Consider the following 23,551-nt stretch of genomic DNA (forward strand, 5'->3'; position numbering starts at 1 on the left):
AATAATAACTTTAATAATTTAAATGAAGAAGAAAAAATTCATTATTTACTAAATCCATCAACGCCTTTACAAACAAATAAGTTAGGATCCTTCTTGAAAAAGTCATTAGAACTGAGGGCAGGGGACTCTTAACAACTTGTTTGTTTTTATAAATTTTGATGCTGTTTTTATTGTGTTTTTTTTTTTTTTTTTTTTTATATGTATGTATATATGTTTATTGTGTTAATACATGTTGGTCACAAACTGTAAAGTTTATAAGACAATAAAATATTTGATTTGATTTGATTTGATTGTTAAAAATGATAATTCTCACTGATTGTTGTAATGGATTTATAATAAAAATAACATTTTTTTTTGATAAACTAGCTATATAGTCAGCTTGGAATGAGTAACAAAAAATGATGTACCAATTTTAAAACTTGAAAAAGATATAAATTCATATTGTTATCAAATTGACTGATTAGAATTAATAAAATTGTTAACAAATATCAATAAGATAAGTCATGTAAGTACAATGTATTCCAGTATTCTACTATGCAAATAAAAAATAATTTATATTTGTTTGCAGCAAATACATTTTACAAATATTGGGCGAATTTTTCAATAAACTTAAACATACTCTGTTCGAACAATAAATATTATTGATTATGCAACTAGACTATAATATAAAAAAATCAGGATGAAATTCGAAAAAAAAAACAGGACAGGAGTTTTGAGTAATCAAAAGGTGGGATGAGACACTTTGCCGAAAAAAGGCAGGATGACTATTTACATGTATGTAAAAAAAAAGTCAGGATAAACTAATGAACTAGTACACATTATTGTTTTGGGGCTAGCTGAAGCAAGCCTCCTGGTGCGGGATTTTCTCGCTATGTTGAAGACCCATTGGTGGCCTTCTGCTGGTTTCTGCTCTTTGGTAGGGTTGCTGTCTTTTTGACACATTCTCCATTTCCATTCTCAATTTCAAAACAAAAAAGGCAGGACCGAATAGAGTGAAAAATACATAACAACTAATAGAATGAAGGACAATATTGTTCATCCTAGCCCCCCATGAAAACCAAATGGTAGGTCCCTTAGTTATCTATACCTTTCACCTCCCCCCTCCCCCCCCCCCCCCCCCCCCCCCCCAAAAAAAAAAAAAAAGAAAAGAAACAAAGATTCAAAACAAAAAATCCAGTCCCCCTTTAAACGTAAATTGCTCTCACACTTGTTTTAACTAAATGTTTACCATATATATAAATTGAAATCATTTCAACAACAGGCTACTGTCGTACTGACAAGTTTTCATTCAGCATCTCTGCATCTTCAAGTTCAAGGTCACAACAAGTTTGTCTTACATGAACTGGTTCCCTGATTGCATTTGGATAACAGACGTTCTTCTATCGCACTGCAACTCAGGACTCTTGTAGAAGTTGAACTTTACCAGTTTGAAGGTGAGGATGTTTGTTCCATCCACAGAACTGTTACCCGTCACCTATTCTGTATTAAAATTCCACCTTTTTTAGACGAACCACTTCGGTTTGGAAATCCTCTGGTTACCTGACAAGTATGGGGGAAAATCTGGATTCCGAATATTTTTTGGTATCTGCTTGACCACAATAATGTCAACTGGTCAATGCTTATTAGATAGAGCAATAATTTCTCTTACACAGTTTAATAATACCAATTTAAAATTCAGAAATAAAGTTATTCATTAAATCAAGACTACCAAATATAGACCTATTCAAGTACACCTTTGCCTTTGGCTTTGGGTGTGTTTGACTTTGGATTGTATTTGATTTAAGGTTGTGTAGGACTCTTTGTAAACAATAAATGCTGGCATGGACATAATACTTGTAAGTGAGTTAAATTTTACAATGAAAATCTGTAATAGATCAAACTATAACAGATAAAAGTCTTTGTTTTTTTTTTTTTTTTACAAAAATCTAGGCTTTACTTGCATACAATCCCTATTTTCTATTCACCTACATCTGACACAGGTATTTGGGGATTTGGGGCCCACTGTAAAAAAGTCTTTATTATTCTCCATAATTACAATTTTCTAAAATGTATTGACATATAACAAGTCTCAACAATCCATTACTAGTCATTTACATGTGTAAGTAACAATACCTTTTTTTACTATCAACCACCTTGACACTTTTTCACAGAAAATGTAAATATTTTAATTTGTCCGATGCTTTGAAAAAGTGTCCTTCAATTCATTATTTCATGATAAAGTACTATTAAATTCTGTCCTGCAAGGTTGATTTTCAATAAGAGGACCTTTTCACAGTAAAAGGTGTCCTTTAAAGGGAGATCATAAAAAAGTCACTCACGTATTTTGGCTATATTAAATGTTCTATTACTAAAACAAACCAATCAAGAACCTGTTATAATTTGATAAAAACACCAAATGGAAGGTGTTAAATTCCAAAGCATATTCAATTATCTTAGCTATAAAGATGTCAACAAAAAGTATCCACCAGCATCAACTGTCACACAACCCCTATATAAAGTTTATACACAACACATTTTAAAGAAAGACTTTTATTATATAACATAATAACTCTAAACATCATTATCTAAATTAAACACCATAACATACATGTAACAATAAACATTTCTTTAACTTAAAATGTTACATTATTGGCTTTCTTGGGGCTACTCATTCATTGGAAAATTTAACCTTTAAATTTTTTAAATACATAACAATGATGGGGAGATCCCTGCAGCAAACTTAACTGTATGAAATGTCACCTGGGGCGATCCCGGCAGGTGTGAGCTACTTGACTAGAGAAATTAAACTTAACTGTATGAAATGTCACCTGGGGCGATCCCGGCAGGTGTAAGCTACTTGACTAGAGAAATTACCGACCTGGCAGGAATTAACCCATCTGATGTATTATTGAATTGGGGGAGTATAATTCCCCTTGAATTATAAAGGCCAAAAAAAGTCTTTATTATTCTCCATAATTACAATTTTCTAAAATGTATTGACATATAACAAGTCTCAACAATCCATTACTAGTCATTTACATGTGTAAGTAACAATACCTTTTTTTACTATCAACCACCTTGACACTTTTTCACAGAAAATGTAAATATTTTAATTTGTCCGATGCTTTGAAAAAGTGTCCTTCAATTCATTATTTCATGATAAAGTACTATTAAATTCTGTCCTGCAAGGTTGATTTTCAATAAGAGGACCTTTTCACAGTAAAAGGTGTCCTTTAAAGGGAGATCATAAAAAAGTCACTCACGTATTTTGGCTATATTAAATGTTCTATTACTAAAACAAACCAATCAAGAACCTGTTATAATTTGATAAAAACACCAAATGGAAGGTGTTAAATTCCAAAGCATATTCAATTATCTTAGCTATAAAGATGTCAACAAAAAGTATCCACCAGCATCAACTGTCACACAACCCCTATATAAAGTACAAGAATACCAAATGAAGAAAGAACAGTATTTATGAGAAAATTCTTGAAAATTACATGATTTTTAGCTCGCCTTGACAGAGTAAAAAAGCGAGACATTATAGGTTTGCCGACGGCGGCAGCGGCGTCAACAATGTATTAGTTTGAGATTAGGTCTAGTTTATGGTGAAACACAAGTGGTAGGTCAATGATATTTGGTATGCAGTTGTATAAGCATTGGCATATCTCATTTCCATAGAGATTATTTGGCCCTGCCTCCTGAGTCATGGTCTATTGACCTTGAAAATTTTGCTTAGTTTTATACATGTATTAGTTTGTGATTAGGTCTGAGTCAGTTTATGGGGAACCACTAGTGGTACATTTGTAGGTCAATGATATTTGGTATGCAGTTGTATTAGCATAATGGCATATCTCATTTCCATGGAGATTATTTGGCCCCTTCCCCTCAGTCATGGTCTATTGACTTTGAAACATTTGCTTAGTTTAAATGTATTAGTTTGTGATACTGATTAGATCAGTTTAAGATGAACTGCTAATGTTAAGTCAATGATATTCGGTATGCAAATTTATTGGCATAAATTTACAAGTATTGTTTCCATGGAGATTATAAAGCCCCACCCCCTCATCATGGTTCATTGACTTTGAAACTTTTACATAGTTTACCAAGTTAATGTTTGTGTTTAGGTTTTTTTTAAGGGAATGACTTAGGTAAGTCAATTATATTTGGTATGCATAAAAAGAAGCTTTTGTATAATTTAACATTAGCACATCTCATTTCCATGGAGATTGTTCAGCCATGTACCTTCAGTCATGGTTCATTGACTTTGAATATTTTACATAACTTACATGTTAAAGTATTGCTATTTTAATTTCAACAATATTGCTTTATCAAAATTACAAAAAGGCAAGACATATCTCTGTGATAACAGTTTATGTAAATTGAAATAAAATACATGTATTTTTATTAACATTGTTCATATTTTTAAGTACTATTTAATATATTTCTGTTTTTGTGTGTATTAGTACATGTTTTATTGTATAATTCATGTTTAACTACACATGGTGATGGTCACATTTAGTATGAATTCACTACTCCAGTTTACATGCCATGTTTTAATAGAGACAAAACCTATATTCTAATTTTTAAACTTTAATTTAGATAAAGAATTGAAGCTATGTAAACATAGTAGGTATTGATAGTGGGCACTTTTTCTCTTGACATACTGTCCTTTCTATGAAGGACACTTTTTTCATATGAAATATTGTCCCTTCATTGAAGGACAATTTTTTTCACATCTGGACACAATTGTATACTATAGGCAAACATTGTTTGGACAATATTTCATAATAACATTAAGTCCGTGGACACAATTTACTGTGAAATAGTGTCTGGTGGACATAATTTCATGGCAGACAATATTAAATCCTATATATATGTTCTTTGAAAATTTCTTAATACATTGTTGGTCATCTAAAATGTGAGTCATTAATATTTACATGTACTTGGGATCTTTTAAATGTTCAAAACTGTTCTATTTGCTTAAAAGTAATCTGAAGCAATTTCTAGACACGCTTCGATCATTAGGGTAAAAGCCTTGTGACATAAGGGTGTATCTCCTATTCGAGCCCCAGTTTATGAATGCATGTACATATCTTACCTTGGAGAGGAGGTTGATCTTACATTAGAGTCAGTCAGGGTAATTCCGTACACGTTTGGTCCTAAATGAAAGTCATTTGGTTCCCTGTTTAATAAACAAGCAAAATGTACAGTAATTACCTGGTCTGGACACACAGTTATCGTCCTTTGATTTTCATTGTCCACGAATATAGTCCCTAACTAGTGTGGACAGGGTGTTACTTGCCAATTTTTTTTTATCCCCCTTCCAAATTTATGTCTTCATGTTTTATGTCTCAAATAGCAAGTTGGGGGATAAAATTACACTGTTAAAAAATTTGAATTATGAATTTTAAAGTAAAATAGTGATTTGTTCCAGCTGAAAAAGGTTAAAAATTAGCATTAATTTTGGAAGCTGTCAAGATTTCAAGACCCCCTTAACATAAAATTGTCCATATTTTGAGTTAGAGCTGATGAAGTTTTTCTATAATTTTTATATAATTTGTCCCAAAAGTTAAGTAGTACAACACACTGTAAAAATATTATTGAGAAAGCTCAGTTTGGATTTTTTTTATTTCCACTTATTGTCTAAAAGAAATGCACTACAAAAAAACTGTGTTCTCGGACCAACTGCCTGTACGAAATTACCTGGATCGACTATAATCTTTATAGATTAATCAGTTAAGCTAATTCTTTTTTTTTCATTAATAAAAAAATTCTACAGATGATTAAGTATACAACGTATATCTATTTCAAACAAACTAAGAATGTTTAAAATTAAAAAAATTCACAGAATCTAAATAACAAAAATTTTTAACTTTGCATTATTTGTTAAAGGGACAGTATAGACTCAGTTCATCATTATGATAGGAGCACATGTCCTGTGCATGCTGTGTATATAGTATAATAGATTTATTATGTCTTGTCTGTATCTTAATTTTGGTTAAACTGCCTACTGGGAAAAAAATTATTACATGTTTACATTCCCAATTACTACTATTAGTCAATTATGTGTGAAAAGTTTCAATTTCATGGGTTTATATCCCCCAGGATGTGAAACATCATTAGAATTTGTAGATATAAATGAAGAGATATGAAAATGTTATCCTCAGTACTGTGTCAGTCACTTAATTAAAGACAATAAAAACATTAAATTAGGGTAATAAATATTCCCCCAAAAAATGAACATTGAGAAGTTCTGACTCTGATACACATTTCAATGATCAATTAATTCATCTTTTAATAATTAGATGTGAGGACATGATGGATAATTTTTAAACTCTTTCCTTACTTAGAAAAAGTACCTGGTTCCCTTCAGAGCACAAAATTTCAGGGGGAGGGTGCAGAGCCTCTATATATTTACTGCTCTCCCGAATACTGATTTGTGAACATGTAAAAATAAGGCAGCTAATGCACTCATGTAACCTCAACAACGAAAGCGACAAATGAATAATTTTATTTACTTTTTGCAATTTCTCATTGATGTGATGTAAATTTTCTGTTAGAAAGTCACACGATTCTGTATCTAAACTAGTATGACAGTTACACAAGACTGTTTTATCTTATTTTTGCAGATTTTTTTTCTAGGTGTACAACTGTGCAAGTATTGAACATCAGCTTCAAATGCAATGTGATCTAAAAGACAACATAATAATGGACAGATGTAAGTAATGATCAAATAGTTAAAGATATGGGAATGTATGAAATTGTTTGAAAATGTCCACATGAAAGTAGATAATTATCATTTTTACTGTTCTGCTAAATGAGGGTTTGGATGAGGGGGTCCTTATTGTCTTTATTCTTTAAATATTAGACCATTTTTCTCTCTATTCATTATTTATTTTGCCCATTTATATTATCTCTATCATGTCTTAATAATTTACTGTATTTTTGTGCCCTATTATTCAATATTCTGTATTATTTTTCCAATATTCTCTATTCTTTATTTGTTTGCCCCTTTATTCTGCACATGTTTGTCCAATATTCTCTATTCTTTATTTGTTTGCCCCTTTATTCTGCACATGTTTGTCCAATATTCTCTATTCTTTATTTGTTTGCCCCTTTATTCTGCACATGTTTGTCCAATATTCTCTATTCTTTATTTGTTTGCCCCTTTATTCTGCACATGTTTGTCCAATATTCTCTATTCTTTAAACCCTATCCATTCTTTCTCTCCATTACAGAGTTCTTGAAATCTTTTTTCTCCTGGTGGTCCTTGAGGGAAATACTGAAATTGTTCTTTGCAAATTTTGGTGGTCAAAAACTTTTAGACTTATATGTGATACAGAAACAAAACAACACAACACAATACAAATATAAACATTAACAAAAGACTTCTGTAAACATGAATAATTTAAATTATGAACTTTTCAATAGTATTTTAAACAAAGTGTATAACTCTGTATGTCCCCGCAACTAAAAGTTGGCGGGCATATTGTTTTACCCCTGTCCCTCCGTCTGTCAGTCAGCTATAGGTCACAGTACAGCCTTCAACAATGAGCAAAGCTCATACTGCATAGTCATATATAAAAGGCCCCAAAATTACAAATGTAAAACAATTCAATACTAAAGGCCTTATAAAAATACAAAAAAATTAACGAAAAACAAATATGTAACACAGCAACAAACGACAACCACTGATTGTCCAGGTTCCTAACTTGGGACAGGCACAGAATGTGGCAGGGTTAAACATGTTAGCGGGGTTCCAAGCCCTCATAAATTCATATATTTTAGATATTCTCCTCAAGAAAATTGGATATATCAGAAATGTTATTAACATCAACACTTTTAAATGTTGTACTTAACTTTACTTGATGTATGCTTATAAATGATGTGGTATGATTACCAATGAGACAACTCTCCACAAGAGACCAAATGACACAGAAATTAACAACTATAGGTCACCGTACGGCCTTCAACAATGAGCAAAGCCCATACCACATAGCTATAAAAAGCCCCGAAATGACAAATGTAAAACAAGAAAACAAGAAAAATTACGGCCTAATTTATGTACATGTACAAAAAATGAACGTAAAACAAATATGTAACACATCAACAAACGACAACCACTGAATTACAGGCTCATGACTTGGAACAGGCACATACATTACATTGTACATTAATATTTAATTTCCATATTGCTATAAAATCTATCATATGTTTTTTCTCATGGCAGCTCTAATATAAATAAAAAAATTTCTTTGAAGTGCATTATCTTCTTTATTTCTAAACACCTGTTGAACATCTTTTTTAGCTCACCGGGGCCCAAAGGGCCCCATGTGAGCTTATGCCATCACTTGGCGTTCGTCGTCTGTCGTCGTCTATCGTCGTAAACTATTTCAAAAATCTTCTCCTCTGAAACTACTGGGCCAAATACCTTCAAACTTTAAATAAATGTTCCTTAGGGTATCTAGTTTATAAATTGTTGTACATCTTTTTTAGCTCACCTGGGCCCGAAGGGCCCCATGTGAGCTTATGCCATCACTTGGCGTCCGTCGTCTGTCGTTGTCGTCTGTCGTCGTCGTCTGTCGTTGTAAACTATTTCAAAAATCTTCTCCTCTGAAACTACTGGGCTAAATGCCTTCAAACTTTAACTAAATGTTCCTTAGGGTATCTTGTTTATAAATTGTATCCGAAGTTTGTATCCATTGACAAACATGGCCGCCATGGCTAAAAATAGAACATAAGGGTCAAATGCAGTTTTTGGCTTATATCTCAAAAACTAAATCTTTTAGAGCAAATGTGACATGGGGTAAATTGTTTACTTGGTCAAGATCTATCGGCCCTGAAATTATCAGACGAATCGAACAACCCATTGTTGGGTTGCTGCCACTGAATTTGTAGTTTTAACAAAATTTTGCAGTTTTTTTGTTATTATTTTGAATATTATTATAGATATATATAAACTGTAAGCAGCAATAATGTTCAGCAAAGTAAGATCTACAAAAAAGTTAATATGACCATAATTGTCAATTGACCCCTTAAGGAGTTATTGCCTTTTAAAGACAATTTTACACAATTTGTTCATCAAGTTTGCTAACATTTAAAAATGTTCTCCTCTGAAACTACTGGGCCAATTACCTTCAAACTTTACCTAAATGTTCCTTAGGGTATCTTGTTTATAAATTGTATCCAAAGCTTGTATCCATTGACAAACATGGCCGCCATGGCTAAAAATAGAACATAAGGGTCAAATGCAGTTTTTGGCTTATATCTCAAAAACTAAATCTTTTAGAGCAAATGTGACATGGGGTAAAATTGTTTAATTGGTCAAGATCTATCGGCCCTGAAATTATCAGACGAATCGAACAACCCATTGTTGGGTTGCTGCCACCGAATTGGTAGTTTTAACAAAATTTTGCAGTTGTTTTGTTATTATTTTGAATATTATTATAGATATATATAAACTGTAAGCAGCAATAATGTTCAGCAAAGTATAAGATCTACAAAAAAGTTAATATGACCAAAATTGTCAATTGACCCCTTAAGGAGTTATTGCCCTTTAAAGACAATTTTACACAATTTGTTCATCAAGTTTGCTAACATTTGAAAATCTTCTCCTCTGAAATACAGGTGAGCGATTCAGGCTCTTGAGAGCCTCTTGTTTTATTTATGCCTATTATCAGGAAAACTATGAAATTTAGAAACATTTTTTATGCCTCGCCGTAGCGGAGGGGGCATTAAGTTTTACCCTTGTCCGTCTGTCCCGTAGGTCCGATAATTGGTTTCCGTTCTCTAACTTTAGTTTGCCTATACCAAATGTTATGAAACTTATACACAATGCTTATTACCTTCAAACACAGACCAAGTATAAATTTGGGTATTGTCACTTTTACCGTTCTAGAGTTATGCCCCTTTACAAATGGAAACATTGCTGAATTTTTTGTTTCCATTCTCTAACTTTAGTTTGCCTCAACCAAATGTTATGAAACCTATACACAATGCTTATTACCACAAAACTCAGATCAAGTTTGAATTTGCGTAGCGTCACTTTTACCGTTCTAGAGTTATCCCCCTCTACAAATGGAAATATTGCTGAATTTTTCATTTCCTTTCTCACTTTAGTTTGCCTCAACCAAATGTTATGAAACCTATACACAATGCTTATTACCACAAAACTCAGATCAAGTGTGAATTTGGGTAGCGTCACTTTTACCGTTCTAGAGTTATCCCCCTCTACAAAAGGAAATATTGCTGAATTTTTCATTTCCTTTCTCACTTTAGTTTGCCTCAACCAAATGTTATGAAACCTATACACAATGCTTATTACCACAAAACTCAGATCAAGTGTGAATTTGGGTAGCGTCACTTTTACCGTTCTAGAGTTATCCCCCTCTACAAATGGAAATATTGCTGAATTTTTCATTTTCTTTCTCACTTTAGTTTGCCTCAACCAAATGTTATGAAACTTATGCACAATGCATATTACCACAAAACGCAGATCAAGTACAAATTTGGATAGCGTCACTTTAACAGATCTTGAGTAATGTAAGAAAAGGCATGGCAAGATCTATTAAAAGTTAAATTCTGCCGATATAGTTAGTAGACTGTCACTCTTAACATGCTTAATAGGAGTGATTGCCCTTCAGTGAGAATTTTTGTTTACCCTCTTTTGTGTTTTGAGCAAGAACTAAAGAAGAAAGAGAGAAACTAAACAGACTAATTATAAAAGACCTGTAATAAAAGATCAACAAAATAGAGATTTTTGTCATGAAGTATATTCTCGTCTACAATGTTAGAGAGTGTCCTTTGTTTGATATGCACATAAACCAAGGTGAGCGACACAGGCTCTTTAGAGCCTCTTGTTTAGCTCACCTGGGCCAAAGGGCCGTCGTCGACCATTAACTTTTACAAAAATCTTCTCTGAAACTACTGGGCCACAGTCAATCATCATTGGGGTATCTAGTTAAGAAAATGTGTCTGATGAATATTAAGAAAGAACAAAATGAAAATGATATTTTGATAAACATGTTGTTGTCGTGGTATTGTGCTCTCTTAAACCATCAGATTATTACTGTACGTACTGCAATAAAAAAAAACATGAATCAATATCAGGGAACTTGAAGTAATTGAAAACTAGTTCAAATCCCTAATTGCACTTTAGCTTTTCATTGCCTCAACCAAGTGTTATGAAACTTATACACAAAACAAGGAATTATCTGAATCTGGAATAATTTTGAATTCTGGAAAATTGATAAGAAATGTATGATGAAAACATACCCAACTAAATAGGGATAGCCATGCAAGGGTAATTTTACTTTCACTGTTCTTTCAGTATGAACTAACTAACCCTATTTAGTTTGGTTAGTTTTCATCATAAATTTCGTTTCAATTTTCCAGAATTCAAAATAATTCCAGATTCAAATAATTCCTTGTTCCAATGCTTATTAACATCAAACACTGATCAAGTCACTTTCATCATTCTCATATTATGTTACTTTATTAATAGAAAAAAAGGATAAATTAGAGATATATTTACAAGCAGGGACATCCGTGTCCCATGGACACATTCTTGTTTTATTTATTACATATTTTAGTGTATTAAAGTAATTATACTGCTTCCACCTTTCAAAATTCTAACAAAGCTCTATCTCTTTAATGGATAAATAAATGATACTAGTCGAGAACTCAACAGATAATTTTTTTTCAGGTTCTCTGGTCGTTAGTACTGGTTTGCCACACACATGAATATATTGATCCTGCTTTCAGCTAAATATCAGAAAAATTAAGAACAAAGGAAAGGATGCTGAAACTGTACAGTCACCGGTCAGGATTGTTTCAGAAGTGAAATTACAATACAATATATGTTACTGGTTAATTCCTATGATTTGTAATTTTAAACAACACACATAGACTTTGCATTATTGTTTTACAAGAGAGACACCAAAAGATGCAGTCAACATTTATTATTTTTATCAAAATACACCGAGGACAAATCATGGGTACACTTAGCTTGAAATATGGTGCTTTCATACCAAAATTGCCTGGACGTAAAAGAAATAAAGAACCAAAATTCATGTCAGGAATCATGCAGGGGATAAGATGAAAGAATAAAGAATAAGGTACTGTCATATTCAGTCTTAATAAGAGTCCTGCTGCTTTATATGTATATGCATTTTGTTATGCCCCGTCGTAGCGGAGGAGGGCATTAAGTTTTATCCTTGTATGTTTGTACATAGATATAAGAAGATGTGGTATGAGTTCCAATGAGACTACTCTCCATCCAAGTCACAATTTGTAAAAGAAAAACCATTATAGGTCAAAGTACAGTCTTCAACACAGAGCCTTGGATCACACCGAACAGTAAGCTATTATTAATTTAAGGACCCCAAAAATGATTAGTGTGAAAATAGCTGTCAAATAGGAAAACAAACGGTCTAATCTATATAAAAAAAGAGAAACAAGAAACACTTATAGTGCGTGATTTTCTCGCTGTGTTGAAGACCTTATTCTTTGAAAAAGCGACGGAGGTATCATGTGCTCATGGCACAGCTGTTTATTCATTTTAGTTCACTATAAACTTAAGTTTGCTTAACCAAATGTTCTGAAACTTATACACAATGCTTATAACCACAAAACTTAAGATACAACTTTAGGTAACAGGAACGGTCTTGACTTTGGAAAGCCACATGAAAACTCAATTCTGCTCCCCTTTTAAATCTTGATCAGTATTTGTTAAATGAAAAAAAGTAAAATAAAAGAATGCAGGTTGCCAGGAACATTCAATTGGAGAAAGGGAAAAGAACTCAACTCTACACTAAATAATTTTGAAAACTATTATTGGCTATACTATCTTTATTGATAAAAAATGTCAGAAAAGTTATGTACATTATGATCATGTTGATTGTGTGAAAAGTCACACAAGGTAATCAAAATGGTCAGAGGGGGAAAAGAAGTTTTGTTATAAATGTCAAATGTGATAGTCTCAACCTATCAACATGATCAAAATTGTTGATTTCACCATTAATATTTACATTTAGCATGTTCAGCGGAATAGCACGTTTTTGTTATATTTTACTAAATGTTATTTTACTTTTCTCTTATAGGCAGGAGTGAAAGGAAGAGAAAAAGTCATCAGTAAAGAAACAGATCAATTTAAATTAACATGTAATAATTCCATCTGAATATAACAAGCATTGCACATGTTATGAAGATTTATTCACATGTTACTATGATTTGTAGTTATATTTTATTGTATGTATTTGTAATATTATATAGAACATGTATTTTATTTTAGAACAGTATTTTTCTTTTTCGTCGAGCCTGCGATTTTGTCGCAGAAAGCTCGACATAGGGATAGGGATCCGGCGGTGGCGGTGGCATCGTTAGCTAACTTCTTAAAAGCTTTATATTTTAGAAGGTGGAAGACCTGGATGCTTCATACTTTGTATACAGATGCCTCATGTTACGATGTTTCCGTGTGTCACATTTCCATTGACCTTGACCTCATTTTCATGGTTCAGTGACTACTTGAAAAAAAAGTTAAGATTTTTTGTAATGTTAATTTCTCTCTTATTAAGAGTAATAGGTTAACTATATTTGGTATGTGCGTACCTTGCAAGGTCCTCATGACTGTCAGACAGTTTTCACTTGACCTCGACCTCATAATGGCTCATTTCTTGGATCAGTGAACAAGGTTAAGGTTTGGTGGTCAAGTCCATATCACAGATACTATAAGCAATAGGTCTTGTATATTTGGTGTACAGAAGGACTGTAAGGTGTACATGACCAACTGGCAGGTGTCATCTGGCCTTGACCTCATTTTCATGGTTCAGTGGTAAGTTAAGTTTTTGTTTTGGTCTGTTTTCCTTATACTGTTTGCAATAAGTCTACTATATTTGGTGTATGGAATGATTGTAAGGTGTACATGTCTAGCTGGCAGGTGTCATCTGACCTTGACTTCATTTTCATGGTTCTGGGGTCAAAGTTAAGTTTTTGAGTTGTGGTCTTTTTTCTAATACTATATGCAATAAAGGTCAACTATATTTGGTGTATGGAAATATTTTATGATGTACATGTCAGTCTCGCAAGTTTTATTTGACCTTGACCTCATTTTCACAGTTCATTGCTCAGTGTTAGGTTTTTGTGTTTTGGTCTGTTTTTCTTAAACTATAAGCAATAGGTCAACTATATTTGTTGTATGGAAGAATTGTAAGCTGTTTATGTCTGCCTGGCATGGGGCATCTGACCTTGACCTCGTTTTCATGGTTCATTGGTCAATGTTTAGTTTTCTTGGTTAAGTCTATTTCTTAGAAACAAAAGCAATAGGTCAACTATATTTAGTGTATTGAATGATTGTAAGGTGTACAAGTATTTCTTGTTTGGTTTATATGACCTTGACCTCATTTTCTTGGTTAATGTTAAGTTTATGTGATAGTGGTAGTAAAGCTTTATATTTACGACTATCAACATAACATCAATAATTAGTAAAGAAGGCGAGACATTTCAGCGTGTGCACTCTTGTTATATTTTGTTGTGGAGAACATCAAAGAAATTTAGAAAAATATAATTAAAGATAAAGTTTCTTCCATGTTTTCTGTGACAAAAACAAAATTGTGCAAATTAGGAAAATGAAATGAGGCTACATTATTGAATATTTTTGAGTTTGAGTTTTTTCTTTTTATTCCTATTTTAAAATTTCATTGGCATTTGAAGTAATGAGTTAAAACTAGTTTTTATCAATCATTTTGTTTTCAAGATGTACAAACAGTACAGAAGGTTAAGGTTTTGTGTACAATAGTTTACTATGATGTTATGGTCAAATAAACTTGAAACTTTGTACATTCAAGTGTTCATTATGAAGTCATCGATTTTTTAAGTAATTACAAATAAGTTACTGAATATGGAAATCTGATTGTGGAAGCAGGGCATAATGTGTTATGGAAACACATCTCAATCCCATAGAGCACCGCCCTCCTCACCAGCCTCTCAGTAATGGAATATTGACTTTGAAAATTTCCTTAGTTTACACTGTAAGATTTGTAAGAAGTTCAGTTTAAGGAGAACCACTAAAAGTAGGTCATGGATATTTTATATGCAGTTGAATAAGCTTTTGGACAATACATGTGCTTGGGGATTTTTTTATCCTGAACCCTAAATCATGGTTTTATAACTTAGAATCTTTTGCAGTTTATATGGAAAGTTTATGCTTAGGCCAGTTTAAAATCGACCACTTATAAGAGGAGGATTTAGAGGAGGCCTAAGCCCCCTTTTTGTGGGACAAATTTGGTTGATATTATATTTGGGAAATTACTAAAGCATGACAAAAGAGATGCAGTAGAGAGCAACCTTAATATTTCTTAGAAAATACTTTTTTCGGACCTGTAATGAAAAGTATGGTTATAAACAAAATACATATTTTTTTCAGTTAGAAACATATTTTTTATGAATCAAAATTTTAACAAATGTTGGAAACAAATTTACATAAAAACTTTCTAAATGTATCAAAATTCTGTGTTGTAATATCTTATAGATTTTGTTTTTTCGGGATTTTTCCCAATATGTTTAAGAAATCTGTAGCATATAATTTTAAAAATTTGCTTGCAGATTTTATTTCGGGATTTTTCCCGAAATGGGTAAAAAAAATCTATGTAACAAGTGTGTGCCTGATAATAGATTTATATTTTCGGGATTTTTCCCGAAATGTGAAAAGAAATTATTAGTCATGAGTTCTAGCATATACGTTCTGTTTTCGGGATAAATCCCAAAATATCCGAAGACATCTGTGTTATACATTTTTCACTTAGTTTATTTTTGTCTGGATTTTTCCCGAAATGTGTTTCAGATCTGTTTGTCAACATTCTTTGCCAACATATATGTTATAAATAATAATGTTGATAATGATTTTGGGACATTTCCCGAAAAGTTGTCACATACATCTTTACCACAAATTTTTAAAAACTTTCATATATTTTGGGAAATTTCCCGAACATTAAATGTAAATTTTATCAATTATAAGAATAAAAACATGGAATATTGTAAAATATGTGTGTTTCTTTATGAAATCTGCATTCAATTTATGGTAAACATTGAAAAAGATTATAGAAAGGAATAAAATGGATTTTACTCTTTTAAAATAGATTCAGTTAATTATACTAATTTTTTCTAGATTATAATATAATTATATGTATCTTTTTCAAATTTTTAGTTCTATTTACGACATTTCAATAGAATATGGGAGGAACGCTTTTTAATATTTGTTTTTAAGAGAAAATTATAATGACAACCGACTTTCAATAAAATTATTTTCTAACCCTGTAGAAGTATTTATGTGCTAATGCTAGATTATGGTCATTAAAGAAGCTCATTAGAAGATATTCTAATAAACCATACAAGTTACGAAATTTATACGCCATAAGATGCGACAAGACATGCAAGAGTTACATCCCCATCTAGAAAAAGAAAATACATAATTGGCCTCTTTTCTCTATTTAGCTTATCTGCTATTTTGTACTAATTATAGATATTGTGATGTTGTTGTAGAACGTCCCAAAAAAGTTTAATTTCTAATAGAAATGACTTCAACCCATTCAATTTTAGCTGAGATCACGGAGTTGGCTTACCTAGATGTGAATCAATCATTTATAAAAATACATTTAAAGATGCTTAACGGAAATGCTGTCTTAACGTGGATTCATAAGAGAGTGGATAGACAGTGACGTGTCCTAGCTAGTTGCAAGATTTATACGCAATATATTTAGGGCAAATATTTTATGTTTTGATCATATAACAAAGCGATGCGCTTTCTTGCCAATTAAAGAGATTTATTAATAAACTGTTTGTTCGCCAATCTGACATCTGTTTAAAAGCTTTGAAAACCGTCTTGTTACATTTCGATGTTGAGTCATATTATGCAACTGCTACAGGCAACCATTAGCTGATTAAGGAACGCATGCAATTACAAAACGTTTGTTTCTAATTTCAGGGATGAAAAAAGTACAAACAGAATTAAAACGTCCGTATCAAATTTTTATAAGAATACGAGGTATGATTTACAATGATACAACTATCAACCCGTTCTCTCCGCAACAGTAATTAAGGGCGGATTTTTTTTTTGGGGGGGGGATGGGCATGGGGTCTGGGCCCCCTAATGGAGTTTCATATGTAACAAATACAAAGACATTTTACAAGTACCACTCCAAACGTTGGCTTGAGGTTGAGGCCTCCCCCTCTCCCCCTCCCCGTTTTTCAAAATCCTGGATCCTCATCTGTTGATGACATCAAAAGTGATGACATCAAAACTGTTTATCGACATGGATAATGTGTAAAATTACGCTTCCGCCCGTCAATATAAAGCTAGGTCCATGCAGTCATGCAATGACACCTCTTCCACAAATGTGTTTTGCAATTTGAGAGTACTTAAGTTTAAATTCAAGCTATAATGAGGTCTTCAAAATTTAATAGCTCATACAGTTTGCTTTGGTTATAATGCATAGTAAATTTCTGAAGAAAGTGAAGCTGTGAATACCTATTGTGTAAAGGTTGGTCTTCTATCCAATTCGGTCACCTTGATAGACAATTTAAGAAAGAGATCGATTTTAAAACGGTAAAGCTTAATGGCACAAGTATTCAATGGACTGGAAGAATCCGTGCAGAATTTTTAATTCTCGACATGTCCTTCGAAGATTTTGGTTTTATACTATAAGACCCCTTTTCTTTAACACAAAAAACGAAAATACTAATAAATAAACACATCAAAAGCACAACTTATTTATTTATAAAAATATTACCTGGAAAACATCTTATTTACTAGGAAAAAAGTAATAAACTTATATAATAAGTACTACTTGAGTGCTAATCTAAAATTAAAGACCGCGGGAATAATGACCAAGTTCCGTGTTAAACTTGCAGTTTTTCTTTATTTTAATTTTTCATCAACAACTTTTGCCTTTTTTATAGATGATCTCTAAATTTTTATTAGAAATATCACTCAAAGCGAGGCGAAAGATACCAAAGGGACATTCAAACTCATAAGTCGAAAAGAAACTGACAACGCCAAGGCTAAAAAAGAAAGAGACAAACGGACAAACAAATTAGTACACAAAACACAACATAGAAAACTAAAGACTGAGCAACACGAACTCCACCAATAACTGGGGGTGATCTCGGGTGCTCCGGAAGGATTTCTAAAACGTTATCACACAATCAATTACAATTGTGTTCTAAAAACAAATACAAAAAGAAGTGACATTTTTAGTAACTTAAAACCGTAAAATTTTATAGATTAGATGACAATAGTACACAAAAAACAATAGAAAACGTAAGACTAAGCAATACGAACTCCACCAATAACAGAAGGGTGTCTAAAACGTTATCAAACAATTAGTTACAATTGTGTTCTAACATGGACAAGGACAAAAAAAAAAATACAGAAAAAAGTGAAATTTTTAGTAATTCAAAACCGCAAAAGATTATAGATTAGATGAGAATGGAAACTCAACTGAAATTCTGAAAGATGTTTATTCCGTAAATAAAATTATTTCGATGAAATGTAAGCATGAAAGACCAAATAAACATTTGGAAAGGTCTAGCGAATAACAAAATTACAAAAATAGTCTATTCGGAAAAAGCGTTTTTTTCTTTTTCAGAAAATGTACACTTACGAATTTCTTATGACAGGGTGGAAAGTAAACAAGGCATATGCAAGTTTAATTTAAGACTTATTCCAGCCGTGTATTTATTTGTGAAAATTAAACTCAAAAGTAAAACGTTTTTTGCCTTTTTATCACCGCACTGCTTTTACAACTGACAAATGAGTCTTGTGCAAATTGAATAATGCATGCATATGGTTAAAGTACAATCTTATCATACACTCGTTCATTTTTGTCCGTGGTTTATTTGTCCTCTGTAGATATTAAGCATATTTTTTTTTTAACTACTTACCATGTTCACCCGAAAATTTATAAACCAACGTCTCTTTAACGCTTAATTGAAGTGTGTGTGTTTTCCTGTGATATGCCTATCATCATAAAATGTGATACTATTATTTGTTTTTGCGTACATCTCTTTCATCATTTCGGCTCGACCTTATTATAAATTAAATCAATAACACCATATGTACAACATACATAACACAGAATGAATCTTAATTCGAATTTAACAGTTTTAAATATAGATTATGAGGAGATTGAGTGTCTCTACCATGGATCATCTACTTATTTTTAAACAAAGATAGATCGAATGTTCGCCACAATGTTAGCAAAGTTCACAAAATGTTTACATAAATTAAAAGATCTAATTAATGTCAGTTCCCAATAACATGTACCACTTGCACGCGATCAGTTGTAACTTGACATAGTGACCTGTTTCTGGCGAAAATATTTATACTACACCTCTCAAAATGTTGATTACGTTGAAAAGCAGATTTCTGTAACTATTATTAACTTGTACTTACCTGATATGTGAATATACATATTACACGTCTCAAGATTTATAAATCCAACTATCAGTAAGATCTTCACACTTAAAATAGAGATCGACGTCCGGAAAATCGTTTCATCTATCGCTCAAGTCATGCAAATTATACACTTGTTCTGTGTGTAATGTCAAACCGAAGTTAGTTTATAGTTCATATTCATTCATGTTAAATGGGAGAAGAATCAAACTAAAATCAATTCCATCACCATTTCCAATACTTTCGTTCTGTTTATTTGGTTCTGACTGCTATTGATCGGATTAATCATAATCATCAATCTCTGTCCTTGAAAATTTCCATGTTTTTAAATAATATTGTATTATTCAAAAGACAGAATGGGCCACATAGGGGCAACATGAGGTTTGATAGCTAAACAAGTACAAAAGAACAGTAGTGTGGAAAAGAATCACGTACTTGATTGATAAAATGTAAATGAGAAAATAAGCACACAAAACGCCAGCTTCATCAATAATTTGCATTGTACGTGTTGTAAAAGCCAATATTACATTTATATAGGATTCATAACGTTTAAGGCAAATGATCATAAATTTACTCACACAATATAAAATATATTTGTCCTCATCATCTAATATATCGAAGAATTTTTCCTCCTCATTTAACCAGATATATTTGTTTACTATATTAAATATGAGAGTACAACTTGCTTTCGTACATTGTTGCTTTGTCACAATTGGTTAAACATGTAATCAGGTCTTTCCACTTTTCCGCGGAAAGTCCTTTTGATTTTGTTCTGACTATTATTTTTTTTCCGCCAAATTTTGTTCTTGCATGTAATTTTTGTTTCGCAACATATCGCTTAAATACTTGGTTTATGTTATCATACAGTTTATGCGCTTTTTATTTTGACCCTGCTTAACCGAACAATATTCTTTGTAAGAATTATCTCCCCAAACACTGTTTTTCTTGTGTGCGCATCTCCTACGCAACCGTAAAAGAAATTAATTTTTCCAAAAAGAAAATGGTGTCAAGTTCAAAGGTCAAGGTCATTTTCTAAATTTTGCTTTTTGCTTGTGTGTGCATCTTATCTTATACTGTAAAAGCTAGATACAAATGAGGGGACCCTAAATGTTCGGGTTGTTGAGACAAAGAAATTGTACATTTAGTCCGAAGCGATCTGATGATATCTTATAGGAGTCATTGCCCCATAAATCTTAAAATTAAAGGTAAATCGAATATTCCATCATTCTGATACATGATAAAGCCATAGTGTTTCTTGCAAAGGGAAGGGTGACACATGACCTTGAAAACATATTGTCTTCCATGTGATATTTTTCTGTCTTAATATTGTCTTCCATTTGAGATTTTTCTGTTTCAATATTGTCTTCCATTTGAGATTTTTCTGTCTTAGTATTGTCTTCCATTTGAGATTTTACTGTTTCAATATTGTCTTCTATTTGAGATTTTTCTGTTTCAATATTGTCTTCCATTTGAGATTTTTCTGTTTCAATATTGTCTTCCATTTGAGATTTTTTCTGCTTCAATATTGTCTTCCATTTGAGATTTTTCTGTTTCAATATTGTCTTCCATTTGAGATTTTTAATATGTTACGGTTTCCTGACAACATTCGTTGTCCCATTTGAGATTTTTTATATCTTACGGTTTCCTGACAACATTCGTTGTCATATGACTGATTTTTCAATATTTGTGGCATCATTTGATTCACGAGTTCTTTCTTGTTGATTTCCATTTTTGGTAGATATTCCAGTTTCAGACTTATCATTTATATTATACACAAATACTCTGACATGTGACTGGTTTACAGAATCGTCGTCATGTGTTTCGTCAACCAGACATTTAACCAAGTGAGTATGTTCATCTCCTATAGTCTCTTGACAGTTGTTTGCTGCCGAGTCGCTAGTTTTATCTAAGTCTTCAGTCGCATCTCCGGATTATTTTCTCTTTCACTGGTGTCTATATTCCGATAATGTTCTAAAGAAATGTCTTCCGATTTATTATTATCCTCCATGGTGTCTCGCCGTTGATGTCTTTCAGTTCGACAAAGACTTATCTATATACCTTATATTATTGTTATTCTCTGTGATTTGTCATTTGTAAGTTTCCTAGTTTTTTAAGTTCAAGATAGGTCAAAGTTTTCCATATCTATCTGGACTTTGCAGTCGTCGCATTCGCAAGCGCATTATTTGATGTGGAAACAGGTCAAGGGCGTTCGATTCTACTGAAATAGAAAACAACACGTGTCATATACTATTATTTGTTACCTTGCATAATACTATTTATGTTAATATCCATTGCGCAGATTGGATTTGTTTTACTGCGCCTTAATTGCCAAATCATTCAAATCGGTTAGAAATTATAATTAATAGATATGATGAATATGTGTATCTTGTGCGCGCGTATGTGTGTGTGTGTGTGTGTGCGTGTGTTTGTGTGTCACATTTCTTTATATATAATTTGTAACTGTCTCGTAATTGTGTCATGCATTCTAAGGGAATAACAAGAAGTCCTTAATTGAGTTGTTGACATTCCTCGTTTAAATGATCTTAAATAAATGTCGAACTAAAACAACTTTATTCAACAAGACGTTGTATGAATAAATATATTGTATACTACGCTCCTGCTTTTAAATACTTTTAAGCAAAAGGAAATACAAACACCAAAAAATGTGAAAGCATAAACGAAATAAGGATACAGTTTAATCTACTAATATTACACTTGGTACAAAGTATAAAGAGGACAGTTTAATCTACTAATAATAAACTTCATACCAAATATAATGAAGACCTGATTTGTACTTGCTGACGAAAATCTGACAACGTTTCTTAGTATCGCATCAATTTGAGGAACATATATTATGCGGCTGAAAAGAAGTGTAAAATGCATTTATAAGAGTTAGATCTGATAATGTGTCACAAGGTATCGTTATAGTACAAACATTCCGTGTAAACAAATTAATGTTTATAACATACATATATGAGAAATACAAAACTTGTAAGTACTAGCTAGTATAATTATCCTCCTCATATATCAATGTTTCAATGTTGTGAGGTTTTTTTGCCTATTAATAATCTCATACTTGTGTCTTTATGTTTATCAAATGTATATTTCGAAATTTGTGTTAAATTTCACCTGAAATATTGGATTAGAAACCAATGAAATATTCGTAATGATATTCTTTTGCACAAAGCAAGCAGGAATTAGATTAGTAATACATGTGTCTGAAAATGTAACCAATATGAAGCTTGGAACCAAAAGTCAAGAACCTCTGATTTGCAGTTCATGAGAAAAATTAAGACTGAAATGTGTTATTTAACTGAGGTATATTGACCGACACTTAAAAGGATGAATGTTTTAAAAAAAATCTGTGGTATCTCTATTATCTGTATTTGCACTATCTTTATATTTAACATGTAACCATGAACATATCTTTTGCATGTCATGGTTTTTGTTCAAGTTATTCAAGTTTATACAAGATAAATGGTTTATGATGAGGAATTTTGTATGCGCACATAAAGATGGCGGACGATGTTCTAGAATAATGAATCTGACATCATTAATTGAATATAGGGAATACAGCTTTAAATTGTTTGATGTATGCAGATGACATAAAATTAATGTCTCAAACCAAAGAAGGGCTACACAACTGTTTATCCTCATTGGAACTTTATTGTAAAAAATGGAAATTATCCTTGAATATAGAAAATAACTCAAATAATAGTGTTTAATAAATCAGGTAAATTATTGAAAAGACTGTAATTTTTATTTTGTGTTCAAGAGTATAAATACTTAGGTATTGTAATGAGAGCACCAGGTTCTTTCAGTACTGCAGTTGAAGATCTTAGTAAGAAAGCTCTTAAAGAAATTTTTATGATTAAACGTAAATTTCATTGTGTACATAATAGTACACCTTTGCTCTTAAAACTTTTTGACTCCTGTGTTAAACCTGTACTTCTATATGGAAGTGAATCGTGGGGTCTATACATTCTTAACCTGAACAAAAGATTAACACCGGGTATAAATGATGATTTAGAAAAGACTTTTTAAAATTTTGCACCTGAAAAGGTTCACATTCGATATTGTAAATTTGTACTTGGTGCCACTAAATATGCTTCTAATATTGCC

The 23,551-nt window shown here is 32.0% G+C and overlaps 1 protein-coding gene and 1 long non-coding RNA gene across 3 annotated transcripts in view; one reads left to right on the forward strand and one right to left on the reverse strand.

Moving 5' to 3' along the window:
• Window positions 1-19,716, reverse strand: part of LOC127710265 (uncharacterized) — a 52,358-nt gene extending 32,642 nt beyond the window's left edge. Inside the window, exon 1 of the mRNA XM_052216040.1 lies at window positions 19,430-19,716. The gene's annotated coding sequence lies outside the window, so the exon portion shown is untranslated. The remainder of the gene's footprint in view (window positions 1-19,429) is intronic.
• LOC127710266 (uncharacterized) lies at window positions 1,125-13,275 on the forward strand. Of its 2 annotated transcripts, none has more exons than XR_007986097.1 (4): window positions 1,125-1,433; window positions 6,612-6,700; window positions 11,687-12,098; window positions 13,083-13,275. It is a non-coding gene; the product is annotated as an uncharacterized LOC127710266 (long non-coding RNA). The 2 variants fall into 2 exon arrangements; XR_007986096.1 differs by having other exon boundaries at window positions 6,625-6,700.
• Window positions 19,717-23,551: the final 3,835 nt, after the last annotated feature.

This window comes from Mytilus californianus, unplaced genomic scaffold (genome assembly GCF_021869535.1).
Source record: "Mytilus californianus isolate M0D057914Y unplaced genomic scaffold, xbMytCali1.0.p SCAF_7, whole genome shotgun sequence".
Classification (NCBI taxonomy): Eukaryota; Metazoa; Mollusca; class Bivalvia; order Mytilida; family Mytilidae; genus Mytilus; species Mytilus californianus.